General features: G+C 42.0%; 1 protein-coding gene and 1 long non-coding RNA gene across 7 annotated transcripts in view; one reads left to right on the top strand and one right to left on the bottom strand.

Moving 5' to 3' along the window:
• LUZP2 (leucine zipper protein 2) overlaps positions 1 to 21,256 on the bottom strand; it is a 431,446-nt gene that overhangs the window by 278,434 nt on the left and 131,756 nt on the right. The gene's annotated exons all lie outside the window — the stretch shown is intronic.
• LOC123367900 overlaps positions 11,294 to 21,256 on the top strand; it is a 31,118-nt gene continuing 21,155 nt past the window's right edge. The window contains exon 1 of the long non-coding RNA XR_006578640.1: positions 11,294 to 11,437. This is a non-coding gene — a long non-coding RNA (uncharacterized LOC123367900). The remainder of the gene's footprint in view (positions 11,438 to 21,256) is intronic.

Genomic DNA, 21,256 nt, shown 5'->3' with positions numbered 1-21,256 from the left:
ATTAGTATCATCATTAAGACTACAAACTAGATTATAATCTGTAAATGAACTGGATGGCATGCAAGTTTTTGATACCGCTTGTATTCTATGTTACCATTGCCCACTGTAAACTCATGCATATCAACTCAGTTGACTGTTTGGGTGCTTAGCAATTTTCCAGGAGAAGGTTTTTTATAGATTGTGTTTTTTCTGGTTTATAAACCAACAACAACAATTTTTTTAAAAAAAGTTTCATACTAAAACATTTTTTAACTTGACTACAAGGTGATTGAGATATGCTCCAAAGTCAGCTACATGCATAGGATGAGATGAAAGCCTTCTCATATTAAACTGATTAAATATCTTACATTATGAATAATAAAGATGCTATTTGGCTAACTGCACATTTTTCACAAATATCTCCATGCAACACCAAATGGTAAGACTTGACTCAACTGAGAGTGAAATTCACCTCTGTGCAGAGCTCCACCACTCGAGTACCACTTTAACTTAAAAGCCTCATGCTGACCTACTGCACTGGGGTGAATTTTACCCAATGTTTTTGCACCTAATTTAGTACCAACTCCCCAAGCAGATCTCCCTACTGAATATATGCAGCTATAGTAGTGGCTAGTTGCTATGCTTTGCAATGATAAATGCATGTTACTAGAGTTGATCACTTGGAGAATATTTCAAAACCACAATATAATCCATCTTTTCCAATTTCTGAGGAATCTCTGCTCTCAATTCCTCTCAAAAAAAATCAAAGAGAGAATACCATCTAAATGTTAACTTTACTTAAATGTAAGGATTAACTACCTTTTCCCTTAACAACATCTTGGACGTGCTCTAACTTGCCTTGTGGAGCTATGAAATGACAAAGATTTATACTTTGGTTCTTTTGTACCTTTTTTCTATAGGAAGAGGGGCTCTGCTGAAATATGAGAGTGAATTTATTGTTTACAAAAGTCAGGGACTGATAGTGTGATCATAAATCATACACAGTTCAGGGACCGCCTGAATAAGAGTTCCCATAGCTCTGCTAATGTAAATTAACCCTGGCGTGCAAAGCAGATTCTATTCTTGTCCAGATCTCTGTTGAGCACATTGCCAGTTGTGCAATGGTTTTAATGATGTGAACAAACAGAATGAGACAATCCAATACCTTTTCACTTGTGAGTGACCCTAACCAAGATATGATTCCAATTCTACAAAGAACTAGTTTTCAAGCTGCAGGCCCTCAATGCTCCTTGGAGTCCATAGGAATTGATGAGACTCAGCAATTCAGGGCAGCGTTCGGCATGTTACAGGATCGAGCCAAAACCTGATTTTCTGTGAGCTGTGTTTTGTCAGTGGTGACATGCAGTAATAGCATGATTGTTATAAAATATGATGGTATTTGCCAGGATTATAACTTGCAAAAAGGATCACAAAGCTATTACTGTGTTTCACTACACAAATGCTGGGTTCTTCAGTGCCTAATAAACTTCTATGAGGAAACAAAAGGGCCTCTTACCTCACACATTGGGTTTTAACTTGATATAATTTCACACATACCACTGAGTTACTTCTCATTAATAAAGGTTTGCATTTTGCAGTGTGGTGGAGTGAAGCAGGAGCTGATGACTTTTTTTTTTAAAGAGACACTAACAGTTATTAAAAAGCTGGCATGACTGTGTACTAGGGTGTGCAACATACATGTGGATTTTCAAATTATTTGGGATGATATTCACCCCCCTGCAGAGGCCTAGTATAACACTTACGTGCCTCGGACTTCTGCACTGGGGTGAATTTCATCCCTCCGAAAATAAAGAAGTGGTTATCATGCCACACCAGGAACAATCAATGAATATTACCGAAGTATGCACAATATGATAGAGGACGAGAAAGACAGACTAATCAGGTCAATGTAATCTATGGACTCTCTCTCTCTCTCTCTCGCTCTCACACACACACACACACAGAGAAAGAGAGAGAGAAAGAAAGAGAGAGATGGCATCATTTTCTATGACAAGAAAAAAACAAAATATGCAGAAAGAGCAAATTTACATAAAGTGCCCAAGCTTATGCAGAACTTTTCAAATGTAATCTCATTTCATGAGACCTATATAGTGAAAATATTTATTATTTATTGAGTAGCTTGGTAGCCTCTCAGTATTTTGCAGTTTTTTATTGTTATCCAGCATCATACACGTGCCTTACAATTTTAGCCATCACTATCCACTGATCCTTCTCCAGCTCCTTGTTTAGTTATGTGATTATGAAGAGTACAGAGTATTCTCTTTTCATGTGTTTTGCTCTCTCCCTAGAATATTTACCTCGTGTTTCCATGAGTCAAACTGAATTATGATAATGACTGTGAATGCTGACTTTTATTGCCCTCCAAAAATTCCCTGTCACTTTAAATTATGATTTAAATCCATTTGGATTGCCTTTAATGAAATGACAACTTTTTGGATGAGTTTTCCAGTGCTGTCTTTGGTTAATGTGCCCACTACCATCACCCTTGTTCAATAGGATCTGTAGTCCCCTTCCAAAAATCTCTTTGCATTAGTACATTGATACCTCCTCCTCTCCTACCAAGTTGGGGTTAAATGTAAACATTGACTGATTTCCCTGTCTCTTTATCCATCTTCAGAATTCTGGGATAGTTCTCATTAAATCCTGGTGTTCTGTCACTCCTGATTTTCTCCATTAGTTACTCCTCCTCCCCATTAAAAATGTTTGTGTTGCTAGATCATTCTTTAACCTCTTATGAATAGAGAGGAAAGGATTTAACAACTTCTGCTTCTTCTGGCAGTAAATTTCTATTGTTTTATTGCTTAAGCCAAATCTATCATATTCATGGACTACTTGTTCTTTATGAAATTGGGTATCTTCTGATCATTTACCTTAAACTGTCCATCAATAGTCTTTACCTTCACTATTCAAGCATTGTTCTTTACACTCAGCATTTTTCTACTTTTCCAATAAGCCTCCATCTTGGGACCTGATTTGCAATCCTTATTCGTGTTGATGAGCAGTTCCTAATATGAACAGTTCTACGGACGTCAATGGGACTTCTCAGGTAGCTGGTCAGCAACAAAAGGAATGGCTGCACTGATGGGATTTTATGCTTGTCTATGTTTCTCTCTCATGACATTACTCTTAATACTTCCTTTTTTAATCCTTTTTCCCCTGTTACATCCTGGTGTACTTATAACCAGATGATAAACACATAACTCTTGGGCATATATGGATTTAGTTTTGTTCACTTTTTATTTCATTTCCCCCCGCGCTCTCTCTCCACTGATTTATTCTCCTTGCTTTCAGCCAACACTTCATCCTAAATTTCCTCTGTTATAACTAAATGCCTTTAATTTTGCCATTTTTAAATCCCAATTACAAATCTAACAAAGTAGCATCAATGTTTCCCCACCACTAGAACTACAGTCCTACCCAAGGAAATACCCAAAAGGATCTGTATTATTTGGTCTCAGTCAAATATAACACTTATAATTATTATAAAATTAGCTCATGCCGTTATCACAAGGCCTGAGTAAAGGGCAAAACATAGATGCACTACCCAAGTAGCAGACCAAGGACTGAATTATGTCTTAGAAACACATTTCGATCTCCACTTCCCACTTGCTCCAGGGAGCAAGTAATTGTATCAGCTGTTCCCTGGTGCAAATTACTTCCCCATCCATACTGGCTCAGCTGTGCAGTAATGGCCTCTTAGCAGCTGTTCAATGCTCTTCTGTGCAGAGACTGACAATGCTCACACACACCAAAGTGATCCTTACTCCCCTGGCTCCTAAATGAGTCTTCTGTTGTTACAAACAATGATTGTTTTATTTTTCTAGGCAACTCCCAAACAAATGCACTCTCTGAAGCAGGCACTCAAGGTTCTCTATAACATAGTAAATGATATGAAATATGATTAATACATTCTAATAGAAAACTATCCTGTAAAAATTCAAATAAATATATATAAAAAGAGATTGAATGATTTTTTTAAATGATTTCTGATTAGTTCTCTGTTTATTTCCAAGGGAAAAAACAAACATCCCAGGTCTTCATTTAATTCACAGAGATATTCCAGTAATGATCCTATCCCATTATGTAATTCCACTTCCTTCTCTTCCCCTCCCCCTCGAGAAAAGTCTTCATAACAGGGCTCCAGATATTGTAAAATGTTTTTTTTTTTAAAGTGCATCATTTTATAGGAGCAATCTATTTAGGATTTTGTGGGATTACCTTTCACTAGAGAATCTTCAAGTAATATTCAGGTGCTCAGATACTCAGGGATGAGAGTGGTATAGAAACCAATATAGAATAGACTGGAATAGTCCACAGCTGCGTAAAAGTGGAGGTCAAATTCTCCTTGTAGCGGGGCAGTCACCCCGCTCTGGCCCTGAAAGAACGAAAAGCCAGCTCTTGGAGAGGGCTGGGTCTGAGAGTCAATCATGACTGGGCTTGAGGCAGCCAGGCTGGGCCCTATAAAAGAGCTGCAGGCCAGAATGCAGTCTCTCTCTCGAGCTATAGAGAGAGAAGGACCTAGCTGCCTGGGAGAACAGAGGGTACCTGATGCAGAGCAGTGCTGGGGAAAGGCAAGAGGAGTAAGTCTGAGACCTTGTTTAAGGCCTAAAGAGGTACCGGGGTTGAAGAGGTGTAGCCTGGGGATAGGCAGAGGCAGCTGGTCCTACCCCGCCTTTGCCAGTACAGACTGCAGTCTGCCCCAGAGAACCGAGGCTAGATGACTGGCAACAGCTGCTGAGCCAAGGTGGGTATAGAGGGTTAGGGGTTCCCCTGGGAGGGGAGACCCATAGTGTGGTGGTAATGGTGAGCAGAACCCTGAGGTAAAGGGCACCAGGGTCTGGGAGAGACATGGGGGCCTGAGGCAGGCGAGACACTGGCCAGCAGAGGGCGCTCTGGAGCTGGAATTGAGCTAATTCCCAGATGACCAGCAGGAGGCGCTGCGGTGGTGAATACGCGATCCGCTGCACTCCTATACTACAGCAGTGAGTTGCCAAAGCTGTTAGGTAAGGGACAGTATTCTCCATTAATTTAGTCCAGTACTACTCCAATAATAGAATCTCAGGGTTGGAAGGGACCTCAGGAGGTCATCTAGTCCAACCCCCTGCTCAAAGCAGGACCAATCCCCAACTAAATCATCCCAGCCAGGGCTTTGTCAAGCCTGAACTTAAAAACCTCTAAGGAAGGAGATTCCACGACCTCCCTAGGTAACCCATTCCATTTCTTCACCACCCTACTAGTGAAAAAGTTTTTCCTAATGTCCAACCTAAACCTCCCCCTCTGCAACTTGAGACCATTACTCCTTGTTCTGTCATCTTCTACCACTGAGAACAGTCTAGATCCATCCTCTTTGGAACCCCCTTTCAGGTAGTTGAAAGCAGCTATCAAATCCCCCCTCATTCTTCTCTTCTGCAGGCTAAACAATCCCAGTTCCCTCAGCCTCTCCTCATAAGTCATGTGTTCCAGCCCCCTAATCATTTTTGCTGCCCTCCGCTGGATTCTCTCCAATTTATCCACATCCTTCTTGTAGTGTGGGGCCCAAAACTGGACACAGTACTCCAAATGAGGCCTCACCAGTGCTGAATAGAGGGGAATGATCACATCCCTCGATCTGCTGGAAATGCCCCTACTTATACAACCCAAAATGCCATTAGCCTTCTTGGCAACAAGGGCACACTGTTGACTCATATTCAGCTTTTCGTCCACCGTAACCCCTAGGTCCTTCTCTGCAGAACTGCTGCCCAGCCATTCGGTCCCTAGTCTGTAGCAGTGCATGGGATTCTTCCGTCCTAAGTGCAGGACTCTGCACTTGTCCTTGTTGAACCTCATCATATTTCTTTTGGCCCAATCCTCTAATTTGTCTAGGTCCCTCTGTATCCTATCCCTACCCTCCAGCGTATCAACCACTCCTCCCAGTTTAGTGTCATCTGCAAACTTGCTAAGGGTGCAGTCCACACCATCCTCCAGATCGTTAATGAAGATATTGAACAAAACCGGCCCCAGCACCGACCCTTGGGGCACTCCACTTGATACCGGCTGCCAACTAGACATGGCACCATTGATCACTACCCGTTGAGCCCGACCATCTAGCCAGTTTTCTATCCACCTTACCGTCCATTCATCCAGGCCATACTTCTTTAACTTGCTGGCAAGAATACTGTGGGAGACTGTATCGAAAGCTTTGCTAAAGTCCAGAAATAGCACATCCACTGCTTTCCCCTCATCCACAGAGCCGGTTATCTCATCATAGAAGGCAATTAGGTTAGTCAGGCATGACTTACCCTTGGTGAATCCATGCTGACTGTTCCTGATCACTTTCCCCTCCTTTAAGTGGTTCAGAATTGATTCCTTGAGGACCTGTTCCATGATTTTTCCAGGGACTGAGGTGAGACTGACTGGCCTGTAGTTCCCTGGATCTTCCTTCTTCCCTTTTTTAAAGATGGGCACTACATTAGCTTTTTACCAGTCATCCGGGACCTCCCCCGATCACCATGATTTTTCAAAGATAATGGCCAATGGCTCTGCAATCTCGTCGGCCAACTCCTTTAGCATCCTCGGATGCAGTGCATCCGGTCCCATGGACTTATGCTCGTCCAGCTTTTCTAAATAGTCCCTAACTACTTCTTTCTCCACAGAGAGCTGGTCACCTCCTCCCCATACCGTGCTGCAGAGTGCAGCTGTCTGGGAGCTGACCTTGTCTGTAAAGACAGAGGCAAAAAAGCATTGAGTACACTAGCTTTCTCCACATCCTCTGTCACTAGGTTCCCTCCCTCATTCAGCAAGGGGCCCACACTTTCCTTGACTTTCTTCTTGTTGCTAACATACCTGAAGAAACCCTTCTTGTTACTCCTAACATCTCCGGCTAGCTGCAACTCCAAGTGTGATTTGGCCTTCCTAATTTCACTCCTGCATGCCTGAGCAATACTTTTATACTCCTCCCTGGTTATTTGTCCAATCTTCCACTTCTTGTAAGCTGTTTTTTTGTGTTTAAGACGAGCAAGGATTTCACTGTTAAGCCAAGCTGGTCGCCTGCCATATTTACTTTTCTTCCTACACATCGGGATGGTTTGTTCCTGCAACCTCAATAAGGATTCTTTAAAATACAGCCAGCTTTCCTCGACTCCTTTCCCCGTCATGTTATTCTCCCAGGGGACCTTGCCCATCAGTTCCCTAATATTACTATCATCTTAGCCATTGATTTAGCTTCTAGCCTGTAGCTAAAATTTGAGCAAATTAGAAGTAAATCAAGGCAAATTTTTAAACTGATGTATTAGAGGACTGATGTAATAAAATAAAATTGTTCAACATCACTGTAATTTCAGTTGTCTTTTAATGAACTTTAAGCTTTAATAGGCTGATAAAATAGTAGTTATTAGCCAGAGTTACAACCATATTCAAATCAACAATTTAAGATAAATAAACTTTGCCGGTGTAAATAAGTAATATCCATCTAATTGGACAAATACAGTGTAGTGGAATCAATAGCATGAAGTTTCCTATGGATAAATTTCTTATTGGTTCCACATAACGGAAGTTTTGGCAGTCAAAGCTATTAGTTTCTGATTTATTTTTCCTTCACAAATCAGAGTTTTCAAATAAATAGGAGGAAGAAAACGGTTTTCTAGTACACAAGACAAGAGCAAGATAAAGATGCCATTATGATTCTCTCTAAAAATTCAGCATCTCAAATATTCCTTCTGCTCGTATGTCTGAAGCACTAACATTTAACCTTATTTTGTTTGTATTACGGTACAGTGACTAGCCTTTCCAGATCAGATCCAGGGCCCATTATGTTAGGCATCACAAACACACATTAAAATAGACAGTCTCTGTCCTGAATTGCTTACACCTAAATAGACAATACAGTTAGAGAGCATGGGGGGAAAAAAAGGCATGGAAAATGTTATATCCTTGGGGCAGCCGGTGTAGGAAGCAATCACTTGAGGCCAGAGAGCAGGCAGCTAACCAAAACCTCCATTTTATTTACAGATATACAGAGAGCTCACTCAGCTGGTTGAAACCGGCTGAGCTAACCCATAATAATCTAACTCAGTTGTCATAGCAACAAAAACCATGACAACCAAATACACAACATATTCCTCCCCCCCTAATAAGAACATCCCCTAAATAAAACACAACTAGACTAGAGAAGGAGGGTAGACTGCCTCCATTCCCGGCTAAACCCTGGGGATTATTTTGCCCCATAACCATGGGTTCGCCCTAGCTAAAGATCCAGCCGATGAGGAGGCCTTCTGTCTCTAGGTGGATTACGGCGAACTTCTGGTGTTATTGCACCCGAAAGCACTAGGGGCTCAGGGTCCGCAGCATGAACAGGTGAGGAGGTGGTATCAGCTCGTGCTGGGCAAAGGGGTATCTCAGCCGCCGGCAGTAATGGAGGAGAACAGTCAGAAACAGGTGACTCGTGATTCGGTCCCTCACCAGAAGAGGTGAAGTCAGACCCCTCAACTGCAGATGGGTCCTGAGGACTGGCATGACCTGGCAACAGCTGATCTACATGTCGCCGCCAGGTAAGATTCTCTGCAGTCCGGACTGTGTAGGAAACAGGTCCTGTTTGAGTGATGACTGTGGCCGGAACCCATTTAGCTCTGGAAGTATAATTCCGAGCCAAAACTGGCTGTCCCGGGCTAAAGGTTCGATCTTTTGCTCTGGTTGCCCGTCTGATGACTTGATATTGCTGCTGATGTTGCACAATTTGTCGGGGTTCAGAAGGTTTCAGCAGATCAAAGCAAGTGCGCAGCTGTCATCCCATCATTAGAAAGGCCGGAGATGCGTGGGTCATAGCATGAGGTGTGTTTCTGTAGGAAAGTAAAAAGGTATCCAGACGCTTTTGAATGGAGTGTTGTCCCCTTGCTGATTTCAAAGCGTTTTTCATTGTCTGCACAAATCTTTCAGCTAATCCGTTGGTGGACGGATGATATGGTGCTGACGTGATGTGGTGTATCCCATTTGCCTTCATAAAATTTTGAAACTCCTGAGAAACGAACTGCGGTCCGTTGTCGATCACAAGTTGTTCTGGCAGACCAAAACGACTAAAGAGTCCTCGTAGTTTTTGGATAGTACTCTCTGCAGAATCAATGATGTCTCCCAAATATTCAACAGAGGGCTTGAAGAATTCACACTTGTCTTTGCGAACTCTTCCAGTCTTTGTAGGGTAGCCTCTAAATTCTTTAAGTGATCCTCTTCATTTCTTCCAGTGACCAGGATATCATCCAGATAGCACTGAACTCCTGACAAGCCACACAAGATCTGGTCCATAGCCCTCTGGAACAGGGCGGGAGCAGATGTTATTCCGAAGGGTAGGCGACAGTATCGATAAAGCCCCTTATGAGTCACAATAGTCAACAGCTCTTGGGACTTTTCATCGACGTGCATCTGTAAAAATGCTTGACTCAGATCAATCTTACTGAACTTTTGTCCCCCAGCCAGGCCTGCGAAGACGTCATCGATGCGGGGAAGCGGGTATTGCTCTGCACACAACACTGGGTTGACAGTGACTTTAAAATCACCGCAAATCCGGAGAGAGCCATCTTTCTTCACGATTGGAACGATAGGAGTGGCCCATGAGCTATGGGTAACTGGTATTAGGACTCCATTGGTGACCAGGCGCTCCAGGTCTGCTTCAACTTTTGGCCTGATGGCATATGGCACAGTTCGGGCTTTCAGATATTTTGGTGGACTGTCAGGTTTAATGTTCAATGTCACAGTGATTCCCTTCATACTTCCCAAATCATCTCCAAAAACAGCAGCATGTTTCCTTAGAATAGGGGTTAGACTGGTTTCTTCTTTAGTCATCCGGTGCACTTCTGCCCAGTTCAGTTGAATCTTCCCAAGCCAAGACCTACCCATTAAGGCTGGGTAGTTACCTCTCACCACAAACAGTGGCAATTTAGCCGCCTGTCCATTGAGCTCCACCTTAACATCAATAGTGCCCAACATGGGCACAGCTTCACCTGTATACGTCTTCAGAACAGTTTTTGTTGCCTTAAGCGGAAGATGCTGTAGCTTTTCCTTATACACAGTCTCAGGAACCAGCGAGACAGCTGCACCGGTGTCTAGTTCCATGCGAATAGGTTTGCCCTCCAATAAAGGGGTTACCCAGTATTCATGTGAGCCCGCTGCCAAAGACAAAACATGCAGTGGCACTTCCTCTTGTGAGGAGGTGTCACCTTGATCATCCTGGGTCTGCTCTAGGGTATGCAAGGTTCCTCTTTTTGTCGGCCAGACCACAGGCCTCTTTTTCTTTTGTTTACAGGCATACTCAATGTGTCCCTTTTTGCCACTGTGTCGACACACCAGGTCCTTACACCAGCATTCTGATGCCTGGTGACCCAGCTTACCACAGCGGTAACATTCTTGACTCTGCACCGTTTTGTGGGTCAGTTCTTGTGACACTTTTTGCACCCTAGGGGATGCACCGATGTATTGTGCCTCCCTTGTAGCCAGTTCCATGGAGACAGCAATATCAACAGCCTTCTGTAATGTAAGCTGAGCGTCTGTCAGTAGGCGCTTCCGTATAGCTTCACTGCAGAGGCCACACACTAACCTGTCACGCAGGGCATCATTTAACATCTCTTTAAATTCACAGTGTTCTGCTAGCTTTTTTAAAATGGCTACAAATTGTACAACTGTTTCATCTTCCTTTTGGTCTCTTTTGTGGAACCTATATCTTTCAGCAATTACCAGTGGTTTTGGGGAGAAATGAGACCCCAGGATTTCCACAATGTCACTGTAAGATTTAGTCTCAGGCTTAACAGGGTGTAGTAAGCTGCGTAGCAGAGAGTAGGTTTTAGCCCCTACAACAGTTAAGAATATTGGCACCTTCTTCGCTTCTGTAATGTCATTTGCAATACCAAAAAGCTCAAAACGCTCAGTATACACATGCCACTGCTCTGTATTCTCATCAAAAGGCTCCAGGGGCCTGGTCAGAGTAGCCATGATTTTTAGTTTCACTTTCACAGTCAGTGCAAACAAGCAGCTTTTTTTGTTTGTTTGTTCTTTACCTTAACTTCTACTTCCTTCTGTTACTGGAGCAGCACCGAGTCTCACCCTCGTCGCCAGTGTTATATCCTTGGGGCAGCCGGTGTAGGAAGCAATCACTTGAGGCCAGAGAGCAGGCAGCTAACCAAAACCTCCATTTTATTTACACATATACAGAGAGCTCACTCAGCTGGTTGAAACCGGCTGAGCTAACCCATAATAATCTAACTCAGTTGCCATAGCAACAAAAACCATGACAACCAAATACACAACAGAAAACTGAAATAATGTACCCAAAGTCACATAGCAGTTTACTGGCAGAGCTGGGAACAGATCTCAGGTCTCCAGAGTTCCAGCCTAGTACCACACCCACCAGAACAGAGTCTCCATAAACTTCTAGATCAACTATAGTTCCATATTATCTTCTTCCTCCTCCTCTCAGGTGATTATTAATCCAAGACCCTTTTCATAGCCAATTTTTTAGCCTAGAGTTAGTAAATAAGAATTTGAGTAGTGTGTTTATGATTATTTTATCTTGTGCTTGTGAACTGTGCTGGATTGACAGCTCTAGTAGATGAAGACATTTTGTTATAGAAGTAGCAGGTGCAGCCATGCTGAAACTATTCTCAGCTGATTGGACTTTAAAACTATTCTGTGCTTTAAAAGCTTGATGCCAACACCAGATGGGAGTTTTAAATATGGGCCCAGTTCTTTCGCATGTAAAATTCCTATCGACTTCAAAAGGATTTCCACGGATGGGACAACTAAATCAAACAAAGTCATTGCTCCGCAGAATTTACAATCATAGTTTGTAGTTAGGTGGAAAATACAAATAAAGTGTAAGGAAGATAACAGTGAAACAGCTAGTTTTGCATGGTAGTCAGGTAGCCACCTGCCTAGCCATGGTCATCAAGCAGTTTTTTCCAGGCATCATGGAAGAGGTTAATTTTATTCTCCATATATGGTGTTAGGGGGCTCATTCCTTCACCCTCTCACTTCCCTGGTCCTTCTCGCATGAACAGAGAGCAACAATACCCGAAGTCCAAAGGCGCAAACAATTTGATGTTTATTGGAATGAACTTCCAGCAAGCATGATTCCAGTTTCCTTCTTTAGTGTCCCCCTTCCCAGCTCTGACACCACAGAGCCTTGCCTGTGTCCCTGTTCCTGTTCCCATTCCCCCCTTTAGCAAAACATGATCCCAATTCCCCCACTCCCATCCCCAGTCCTTGTTCCCATTTCCCCCTTATTTCCTGATTGACTGCAGACTATATAGTAAAACTTGAGTTCTGCCAGACAGGATGCTATCAAACTAAATTTCCTTTTACATCTTCTAGGCTCTTCCCTTTCTCTGGAAGTGATAGGAATATCAGAATAGGATTGTATTCCTAACAACCCAATAGCACCTTATTTCAATGTGACTAGTTTGGAATGTGAGGATGTGACCATACACTTCCCAGTTTATGGCTGGCCTCTGCTGCTTAGCAGAGGGGCTTAGCATAAAAACCAAGTCTCAGACTGTCACAGTAAGAGAAGGCCCTTACACAGACAGTGATTTTGATTCTTTATTTTATACCTCTATAACTAGCTTAGTGATAAGAATACACCTACATTCTTAAAGTATAGGCCTTTGCAGACAGGCCTGAATATCTATATCCTAACATAGGGTATGCATAGTATCAGGTTTAGTATATTACCTTCATGCTCGTCTGATCTAAGAAGCAGAGTTTTCTGACCCCAGTAGTATTTTTCATTAAATTATATGAATGTACTTTCACAATTTGAAAAATAACAAGGTTCTTGAGCTTTGATATTTTTAGCTAGAGTAAAATTATTTAGTTAACTACACCCTTTAGAAACCACTAAATAAGAACCATCAAGTGGAAATTATGAACTGTCAACCAACCACAATATTCTCATTTCAAGTCATCAGACTGGAACAGATTTCAAGTGAGCTCACAGTTTCACTGTTGCATATTGAAATTTTGTTTTGCATTATGGCATCCTAACACTATGGGACAAATTCTATCCTCAGATACACAGGTGCATCACTCATTCATGTCAAAGGGGGTTGGGTACATACATTTATCCAAGGAGCAAATTCCTCCTATGAGTGGAATAACCTGCAGATTGAGTGGACGTCGTTAAGTTCCGAATACCCAAGTATAGTTCCTAATGAAGTTCCATTTGAGAGCAGAATTGGGATCAATATGTTTGTGGACCTTTTTTGTTCACTGCACAAACGTTGTGGTTTGAGTTGTTTTTGTTAAAAGCTAGACATGATTTAGATATAAAAAAGATAAGGGGAGATTGCACATTAGCTGTAGCACAAGACTCCCTTAGTTTTAACAGAAATGGCATGTGCTTATCTAGAAGAGATGAGATCCTAGTGTGAGGATCCCCCAGTAATGCTATTACTCTCTAAGCATCTGATATTAGTATTATTCACTTGTCCACAGCCAAGGTCAGGGACCCCACTGTATGGGGGTCTCTAACCCAGAGAGCTTACATTCTAAATAGACAAGAGTGGGAGAAAAAATATCACCCTGATTTTACAGATGGAGTGCTGGGGTGCAAAGAGGTTACATAATTTTCCCAAGGTAATACCTGGAGTCTGTGGCAGACCCAGAAACTTCATTGAACCCAGATCTCCCGATTGTCCAGCTATACCAAAAGGACAGGAGACATTTGATATGGTTTTAATCAGGCCACAACTTTATTATTAAATGTCTGAGATAACCTGGCAGATAAGTGTACAGTGCAGGTAACCCCATGTTCATTCAATAACTTCCCAGGGGGCTTGCAGCCCCCTCCCTTTTTCCATCCAGGTCCCTCAGCCAACTCATTGCTGGGACCTTACCATTCACCCCTCTGCACCCATAAGAAAGAGACCTATAAGAAGGGGGTGGGTTGGCTTCCTGCTGTACCATTCATAGAAGCCCACAAATCCTTTCTACCCATCAAGCCAGTCACTGTATCCCTTTCCTATGGAGTACCTGCACTGGACATCAGCTCCACACTTATATAATGAGCTGCAACATACAGCCTACCTCTCTTCATGCCACATGTCGTCAAAGCCTTCCCTGAACCCCCCATAACTCCACCTACGCCAATTCCATCCCAGTCCTCCTAAAAAGGAGTGGCTGGCTAGAGCAATGCCCACAGCAGGTCTTGACCAGACCTGATATTTCACCACCTAATGGGAAGAGAGGGTGGGTGCTGCCTCTGTCTGCTCTATGTAAAAGGCAGCTTCACTGTACGAGGTTGCCCCTTTCAAACGCTTCTGCCCATCCAGTTCCCAGGGGACAAGTCAGTGTTGCTACGCTAGCTCCTGGTCCCCTTTTACAGCAGTATGACCTCTCCCCCTCCCGCCAGCCATAAAGCATTGCTCCCTTCATTTGGCCAGCCAGCCAAATTCCCCCCACTTAAAGATGCAGTGCGGTCAATTGCATTCCAGTGCCTTAAGACTATCCCTCCTGAGTCTGCACTCATTTAGAGTGCATTAAGTTAAAAAGGACTGAGACTCAACTGATAATTTGAGTCTCAAACAGCACTCATGCCAGAGTAGCACAGTGCAGTTATATCTTCTTAGGGGAAATAATGGAGAACTACTTCAAATGTGTGCGTAGATCACAGCCAGACCATTTCACCTCTTTATCCTTCCAAGATAGATAAAATAAATTCCTTGATATTTATGATATGGGTTTTTCTTTGAATTGAAAGAACCGATGGGATGGAGGACAGTGTGGAGGGAGAGGGTAGGAATGGAAGCACTTGATTTATAAGCATGCAAAATTTGCCTTGTGGTGCTTTGCCAAAATTTCCATTCCTCTTTTAGCACACAATTAATGTTACTTGCTGCCCAAAGGTGAACACATTTCAGTAATAAAATCCACCCTGTATATCTGCAGAACACTTTCCCCTGAACACTGGTAAAACTTACACTGATGTCAAATGGGGTTTTATCTGAAAAGGAGTACAGGGTAGGGCCTGTGGAGTATGAGGAAAGTGAGAGATTTCTAAAACACTTTAATAATAGCACTTACAAAAGATATGGCAAGCTATTTCCCCCACTGGGAGTCTTTACTATCTGGCCTTCCTACTAGTAGAAATTTGGCAGTAAAGTGTAATCTGCATTAGAGTCTTATCACAAGTGTAGGTGATCTTTTGAAAACTCTGCACTGGTGAAAAAAGTGACTTGCACATGGCACAGCTAATCCCAGTTTCAGACACCTTTAGCTTATTTATTTTATGATACGAGGTTTCAAACTGAGATAAGATGCACTAACACAAGTCATGGAGTTCACACCAACACAGAGCACTACACCAGGAGTTTTCACTAGTTCAGTGATACCAATGCTAAAAACCTTAATGCAGACAAGATCTCAGTTTTTCTGATAATGAATTATGGAACTAGAGCTTTCCTCACTGTAGAGCATAATGCACTGTGTGCTAAGGGTAACTGTTCTAATTACTGAGGATCCATAGCACTCTTCAGTCAGTTTCCTTCCAATACCTTTATTTCCTCTGCCTTTGTTTATTTTATGGTCTGACTTGTATGACCTCTGAAACTAGTTCTGATGGCAAAGGGTAAGGAAAAGAAAGGAAGAGAAAAGTTAAATGAATTTTGTGTAGTTTCTGACATAGTTGTGGTTTATATTTGCAACTAAAGATATTCCTCTCTGATAGGGTCTGGCATAACTGCATCAGGAGCACTTGCATTGATATTTCTGTATCTCACATTGCACGTTCATATAAATACAGACAGAGGTGAAAGTAAACTGGTACGGTACAGTACAGCGTACCGGCAAGAGCGGTAAAGGGAGATTAAAAATGGCCCGGGGCTCTGGTTGCCACTACCACCCTGGGCCCTTTAAATTATCACCCGAGCCCCGGGGCTCCCAGCTGCCTCCGCTACCCAGGGGCTCTGGCAGTGGAGCTCTGGCAGCAATTTAAAGGGCCTGGGGCTCCAGCTGCTGCTGGGAGTCCCGGGCCCTTTAAATTGCTGCCAGAAGTCCAGGGTAGTGGGGGCGGCCAGGGGCTCTGGGCAGAGATTTAAAGGGCCTGGGGTGGTAGCGGTGGCTGGAGCCCCGGGCCCTTTAAATCACCCCTGAACTCCAGGGCTCCCAGCCGCCTCTGCAGCTGGTAGCTCTGGCAGTGATTTAAAGGGCCTGGTGCTCCCAGCTGTCGCTACCGCAGCCAGAGCCCCAGGCCCTTTAAATCTTGATTTAAAGGGCCCAGGGATTTAAAGGCTCCACCTCTTCCAGTTGAAGTCCCGCCCCCCAGCTCAGGACTCCAGCGTACCTGTAAATCTTAAATTACTTTCACCCCTGAATACACATATTAGACAAAATGATGCAGGGCTTTGACATAGCAGGCCAGATTCTGAACTTGCATCAGTGAGAATCAGGGTAACTTGGCTGAAGTCAATGGGGTAAACTGCAGTCAGAATCAGGAATAGTTCTTATTTTCTACTTTATTTAGTTATTGTGAAACATAAGTGTTTTCTATTTTATTTATGGTAAACACATTACTAATTTACAGCACAGCGATTGCTTACCGTAATTAGTGAACTGATTGGAAATCTCCTGCTATGTGAAATTTCTCTGCCATTCACAATATCTGTCAGGGAACAGCATAAATGTATAAAACCAAAACTGAGTACAGAATCTCTCTCCAAGCAGTGGAATTCCACAAACGCAAATAAAATCAGTCTAGCAGAAATTGGATCTTGCGGGGCTGATATTTTCATAGGCGATCATATACAAATATATTTGATTAAACCAAAACACTGGCACTATTCACTTCTTCCCATATAGTTCTGAATAGGCGGAGAACATGGGAGGGTTTTCCTATCATTTGTTTGCCCACTCCAGTGATTCACATTTCCCTGTGTGCTAGAAACAAGTCATCTGAATGCAAAGCACTCACAGGTTTTTATGTAGCGCTGTGATAGATTCAGTATACCATTGTATTTATTAAAGTGGCAAGTATAAAGTCAGGATTCGCTCACAATCTTTGTCAGTATGCAGATGTGAGGAGCTAATTTTGAGATGTACAGTTGAGGAACACATACTAAAGACAGAGGGTGGGCAAGTTACCTCAGTATTTACAATATCTCTTTGCCTTTAACTATAAAATCTTGCCAGCTGCATGATCTAAAGCTGCAAAATAGATTCGCTTCCCACCCCTCCTCCTCAATATGACTATATAGTACAGAAAATTAAAAATGGACTTTTTCAGTAGCAATTTATTTGGCAGAACCCACTCCTTTCTCTGTTCAGTTGTGCTTAACACTCTGCCAGGCCCAATTCTCCTCTCCACTTTCATAGGTAGAAGGGAGCAAAGTCTGGAATGACCCATGTTTGGCAGTAGAAGGAGAAGACAGAAGTCCCTAGAAACTTGAAGAGGTTGTTTCATAGGCATAATGCAAGTTCAGGGCTCTAACATAGGCTAAATTGGGAGCTAGGGGTATGATTCCCAGCTGGCACAGACACTCATGCTAGATTTCATTGATCTAGCATGCTAAAAATAGTTGTGCAGCTGTGGCAGCAGAGAACTGTGGCACAGGCTAGCCATCCAGGGCACAAACTCGCCTGAACCCTGTAGGTACATATTTGAAGCGACTAGCCCATGCTACCATGCCTACACTACTATTTTTATCATGCTCAGTTCATGAGATCTAGCACAAATATGTCTATGCAAGATGGGAATCACACCACTAGCTCCACATATAGACACAGCTCTAAGGACAAAAGATGGAAGGAAGCAGAGCCAGAAAGAAGCCACTTTATGCACCATTCTCTCCAACATTCCAAAATCTTTATAGGAATTAGTACAGCTAATGGATATGGATATGGAGTGGCCCAATATCCATGGTGGTTTCTCTCTGTATCTCATGGATCTATGCTGTTGACAGGGCTCTTCTCCTTCCCACTCAGAAATAACCACTTCCTCTGGAGAATGTAAGGGAAACCCCACAATTAGATCCTCACAGAGTTGACACAGAGATACTTTCCTGTCATAGGGACCAATGGTGCTCAGTCTATGGCTTAAGTGAGGACTTGGAATTTAAAGGAATCTAAACAATGTTCAGTGAATCTCACATACCATAGTGATAGATGAATTCTGAAGAAGGAACCTCTGCCTACCATTCAAATACTATATTTTTATGAAGTATGGAGTACAGGTGGGCAAAAATGTTCATATAAATAATTTATTCACTGAGAAATGCAGACTCAAGTTGACCAGAACTATTCACAAATTTGTGCTGAGTTTGCTGAATAGTTTCAACTGAACTGATAAAGTCAAAATGTTTAATAGTCATAGGGTCTGGGAAAGAGCAAGAAAATGACTCAGCTGTCTGACAGTGAGGGCACTCATCTAATGTGTGGAAGACTATGTGGAATTATTTTATAAATAATTATAAAAGGTGAAACTGCTTAAAGACGCAAGATGGAGAAAGCCCCATACCATAATATCCCATAGGCCAGTGACTAGGGAGCTCTCGTGAGTGTGAGGAATCAGAGTTCAAATCTGTTTTCTGCATCGGATGGAGGGGGAACTGCAATTGGGTCTCCCAAATCCTTGGTAAGTAACCTAACTACTGGGCTAAGGAATGCTTCTCTCCTCCTTCCATTTCATGAATCCTTTCCCTTGTCAAAAAGGCCTGAACACAGAAAAAACAAATTGTCAACAAAAACTGTTTGGTTTCAATGTTACTGAAACATTTTGACTCAAAAGATTTGACTTTTCAATTTGTCAAAAAAAAAAATGTCATTGGTGAGTTACATGCAACTCCCCCCTCCCCATTCGTCATAATGTGACAGAGAACAAACAACAACAACAAAAAATCCACTATTTGCCCAGCTCTAGTGTGGAGGTGATAAGCAACTTGAGACCACTCCCCAATGGTTGTCACTAGAACTTTTTTCTATCTAGTAGCTTTGTGTTGCCCTACATGCAATTGTCTGATGTTCTAATTCCAATTCCCAAAACAGCGTTATCCACCTCGGGGTGGGGGGCGGGGGCGGGGAGAACGCCATGACAACTGAAAAGGCTGGGTCTCTTAAGGTGCTTCAAGCTGGGCTCTAAAATGTTGAGTTATCTAAAATCACTAGTCATTTCTGAAAATTTTGGCCCCATGTTTGAAAAATGTGCCCACTGTCATGGTGTTGCCCTTTCAAAAAAATCCAACAAAACTAACATTTCATAAATTCCACTGTTCAGAGGATTTAATAAAAAAGAGAGTTTATAAATAATGATCACTCTCTTCTTAAAATATGCTCTTTGCAATGGAGGAATTCTAGATCAGAAAGTAACTTGTACTTTTGATAAAGTTTTAACTGAAAGTTTTGCTTGATAAAAAATGAAATTATGTATCTACCTGGGGCTAAAATGCAAGCCCTTGGCTACCTTACAGAAATTGTACCAACTGCAGCTTCTAGATAAACTGCCTGAACAGGCATGGATAATTTTTTCTATAGTCTTACAACCTGTGACTTAGGGCATGTGATTTTGTTGCTCTGTATAATCTCTCGTATAGAAAAAATATTCTTGCCATCAGCAGAGGTCTAGGAAAAAACGCTTGTAAAAATGTAATAAAAGTTTTCTGATTGGATATACAAGAACACCTTTCTTGTATATCATTCCCGTTGGTGTTGGAATGAAAAAAGATACTATCTTTACTTTCTATTTTTTTTAATTGTTATTAATTTGACAAAATGCATATATTTAACTTAGAATTTAACTTGGGGGTGTACAGGAAAAATTCTCCTTTCAATTAACAGTCTTACTTGATGCTAGCAAGCAAAAATCAGTGCATATCCAGATATCATATAAGAAAGAAGTGACTAGTTTTCTTCCTTTAAAGGGAGAATAACTAAAATTTGGGAAGCTCATACATCTGCACTTTAAAAGACTAAACAGAACTTTAGCAGTACATTTAGCAGTTAGTGTACCTGTAGAATCTATGGGGCACTAGTACTGTGCTTCATTGACAATAAACCTGGTTGAGTGCCTTTGCCACTGAACTGAGCCTGTGGCCTTTCTGGGCAGTTCCCTCCAGGTCTGCTGAGCCAGTTAGCTGCGCAGAGCTAGGACAGCACATGGAGAGAACACACACAGACAACACATATGCCAACTGACAACAGCAGCAAGACAACAAGAGTTCAGATTAATACACCTTTTGTAGATTTCCTTTGCATTGGTCACTGACAGTCATGATTCTAAGGTATTTGTTTATGAGGTATTAATAAAGGGAGATGGATAGATCCACAAAGTATAGTCTTTCCACACCCTTTTTTAATTTTATTGAAAGCACTGATTTTAAACTTCCTTTGTGGATTTCTTTTACCAAATTTGCTGCATCTTAAATACTGTAGCAGTTTCTCACTTATTATTAATTTAAAAAAATTCAAGGTGAATGGCTTTATTTACCATGTCTCTGATCAATAGTTTTCTTTGTATTTGTGGTCATTACTTATGCCATCTGGCTTGATGTGCTCATTAATATATACACAATTCTGTTACATTATTGATCTTTCAGTCAGCTGCTGAATTTCATCTCCTTGATATTGTCAGTGTTGTAGTCTCACGGTTCGCATTTCTTTGGTAGTTCATAGAGAACTGGCTGCCAAATTTGATGAATCAAGCTTGTACCTATGTTGTCTGACATTCTTGTATACTCCAACCTTCCTACCTAGTTCCTTAATGGATAACACCACACCAGGATATCTTGGATTTTAGTACAGCTGTCCTGTTAGTTTATCATAGGTAATTTTGTCTATCCCAAAATACTCTTGCCAGAAAGCCCTGGATCCAGAAAACCTATACGCAAAATTCTGCTCTTATCTGCCTTTTTGTAAATTCTATCGACTTTTAGCATTAATTGATTTTACACTAGTATAACTGAGGTCAGACTCTGACCCTACCAGCTCTAGAAAATGCCTCCAGAAAAATTTGTCACTCACTGAGTGTATATAGCTTTGTCAGTGTGGATTAAGATGGACTATATTGTCAACTACTTTCCCATGTAATGTATTATTTACCCCAAAAAAGCCATTTCAAGGGAGGTTTAGAATGTAATCTATGTTATCCATCTTTAAACTGCTGCTGTATCAATATGTAACCTACTGTTATCTAGTTCTATTTTTTAATGATACATCTTCCACTTCCAATCATTCCTGCCTCTTGTACACACTTGATAACCTTATTCACAGTATCAGGTACCAGTGAGAAATTTCCTACCCTTTGTTACTGCTG

This window comes from Mauremys mutica, chromosome 4 (assembly GCF_020497125.1).
Source record: "Mauremys mutica isolate MM-2020 ecotype Southern chromosome 4, ASM2049712v1, whole genome shotgun sequence".
NCBI classification, from domain to species: Eukaryota; Metazoa; Chordata; order Testudines; family Geoemydidae; genus Mauremys; species Mauremys mutica.
Note: the sequence above shows the minus strand (reverse complement) of the source record. Positions and strands in the feature narration are given on the sequence as shown.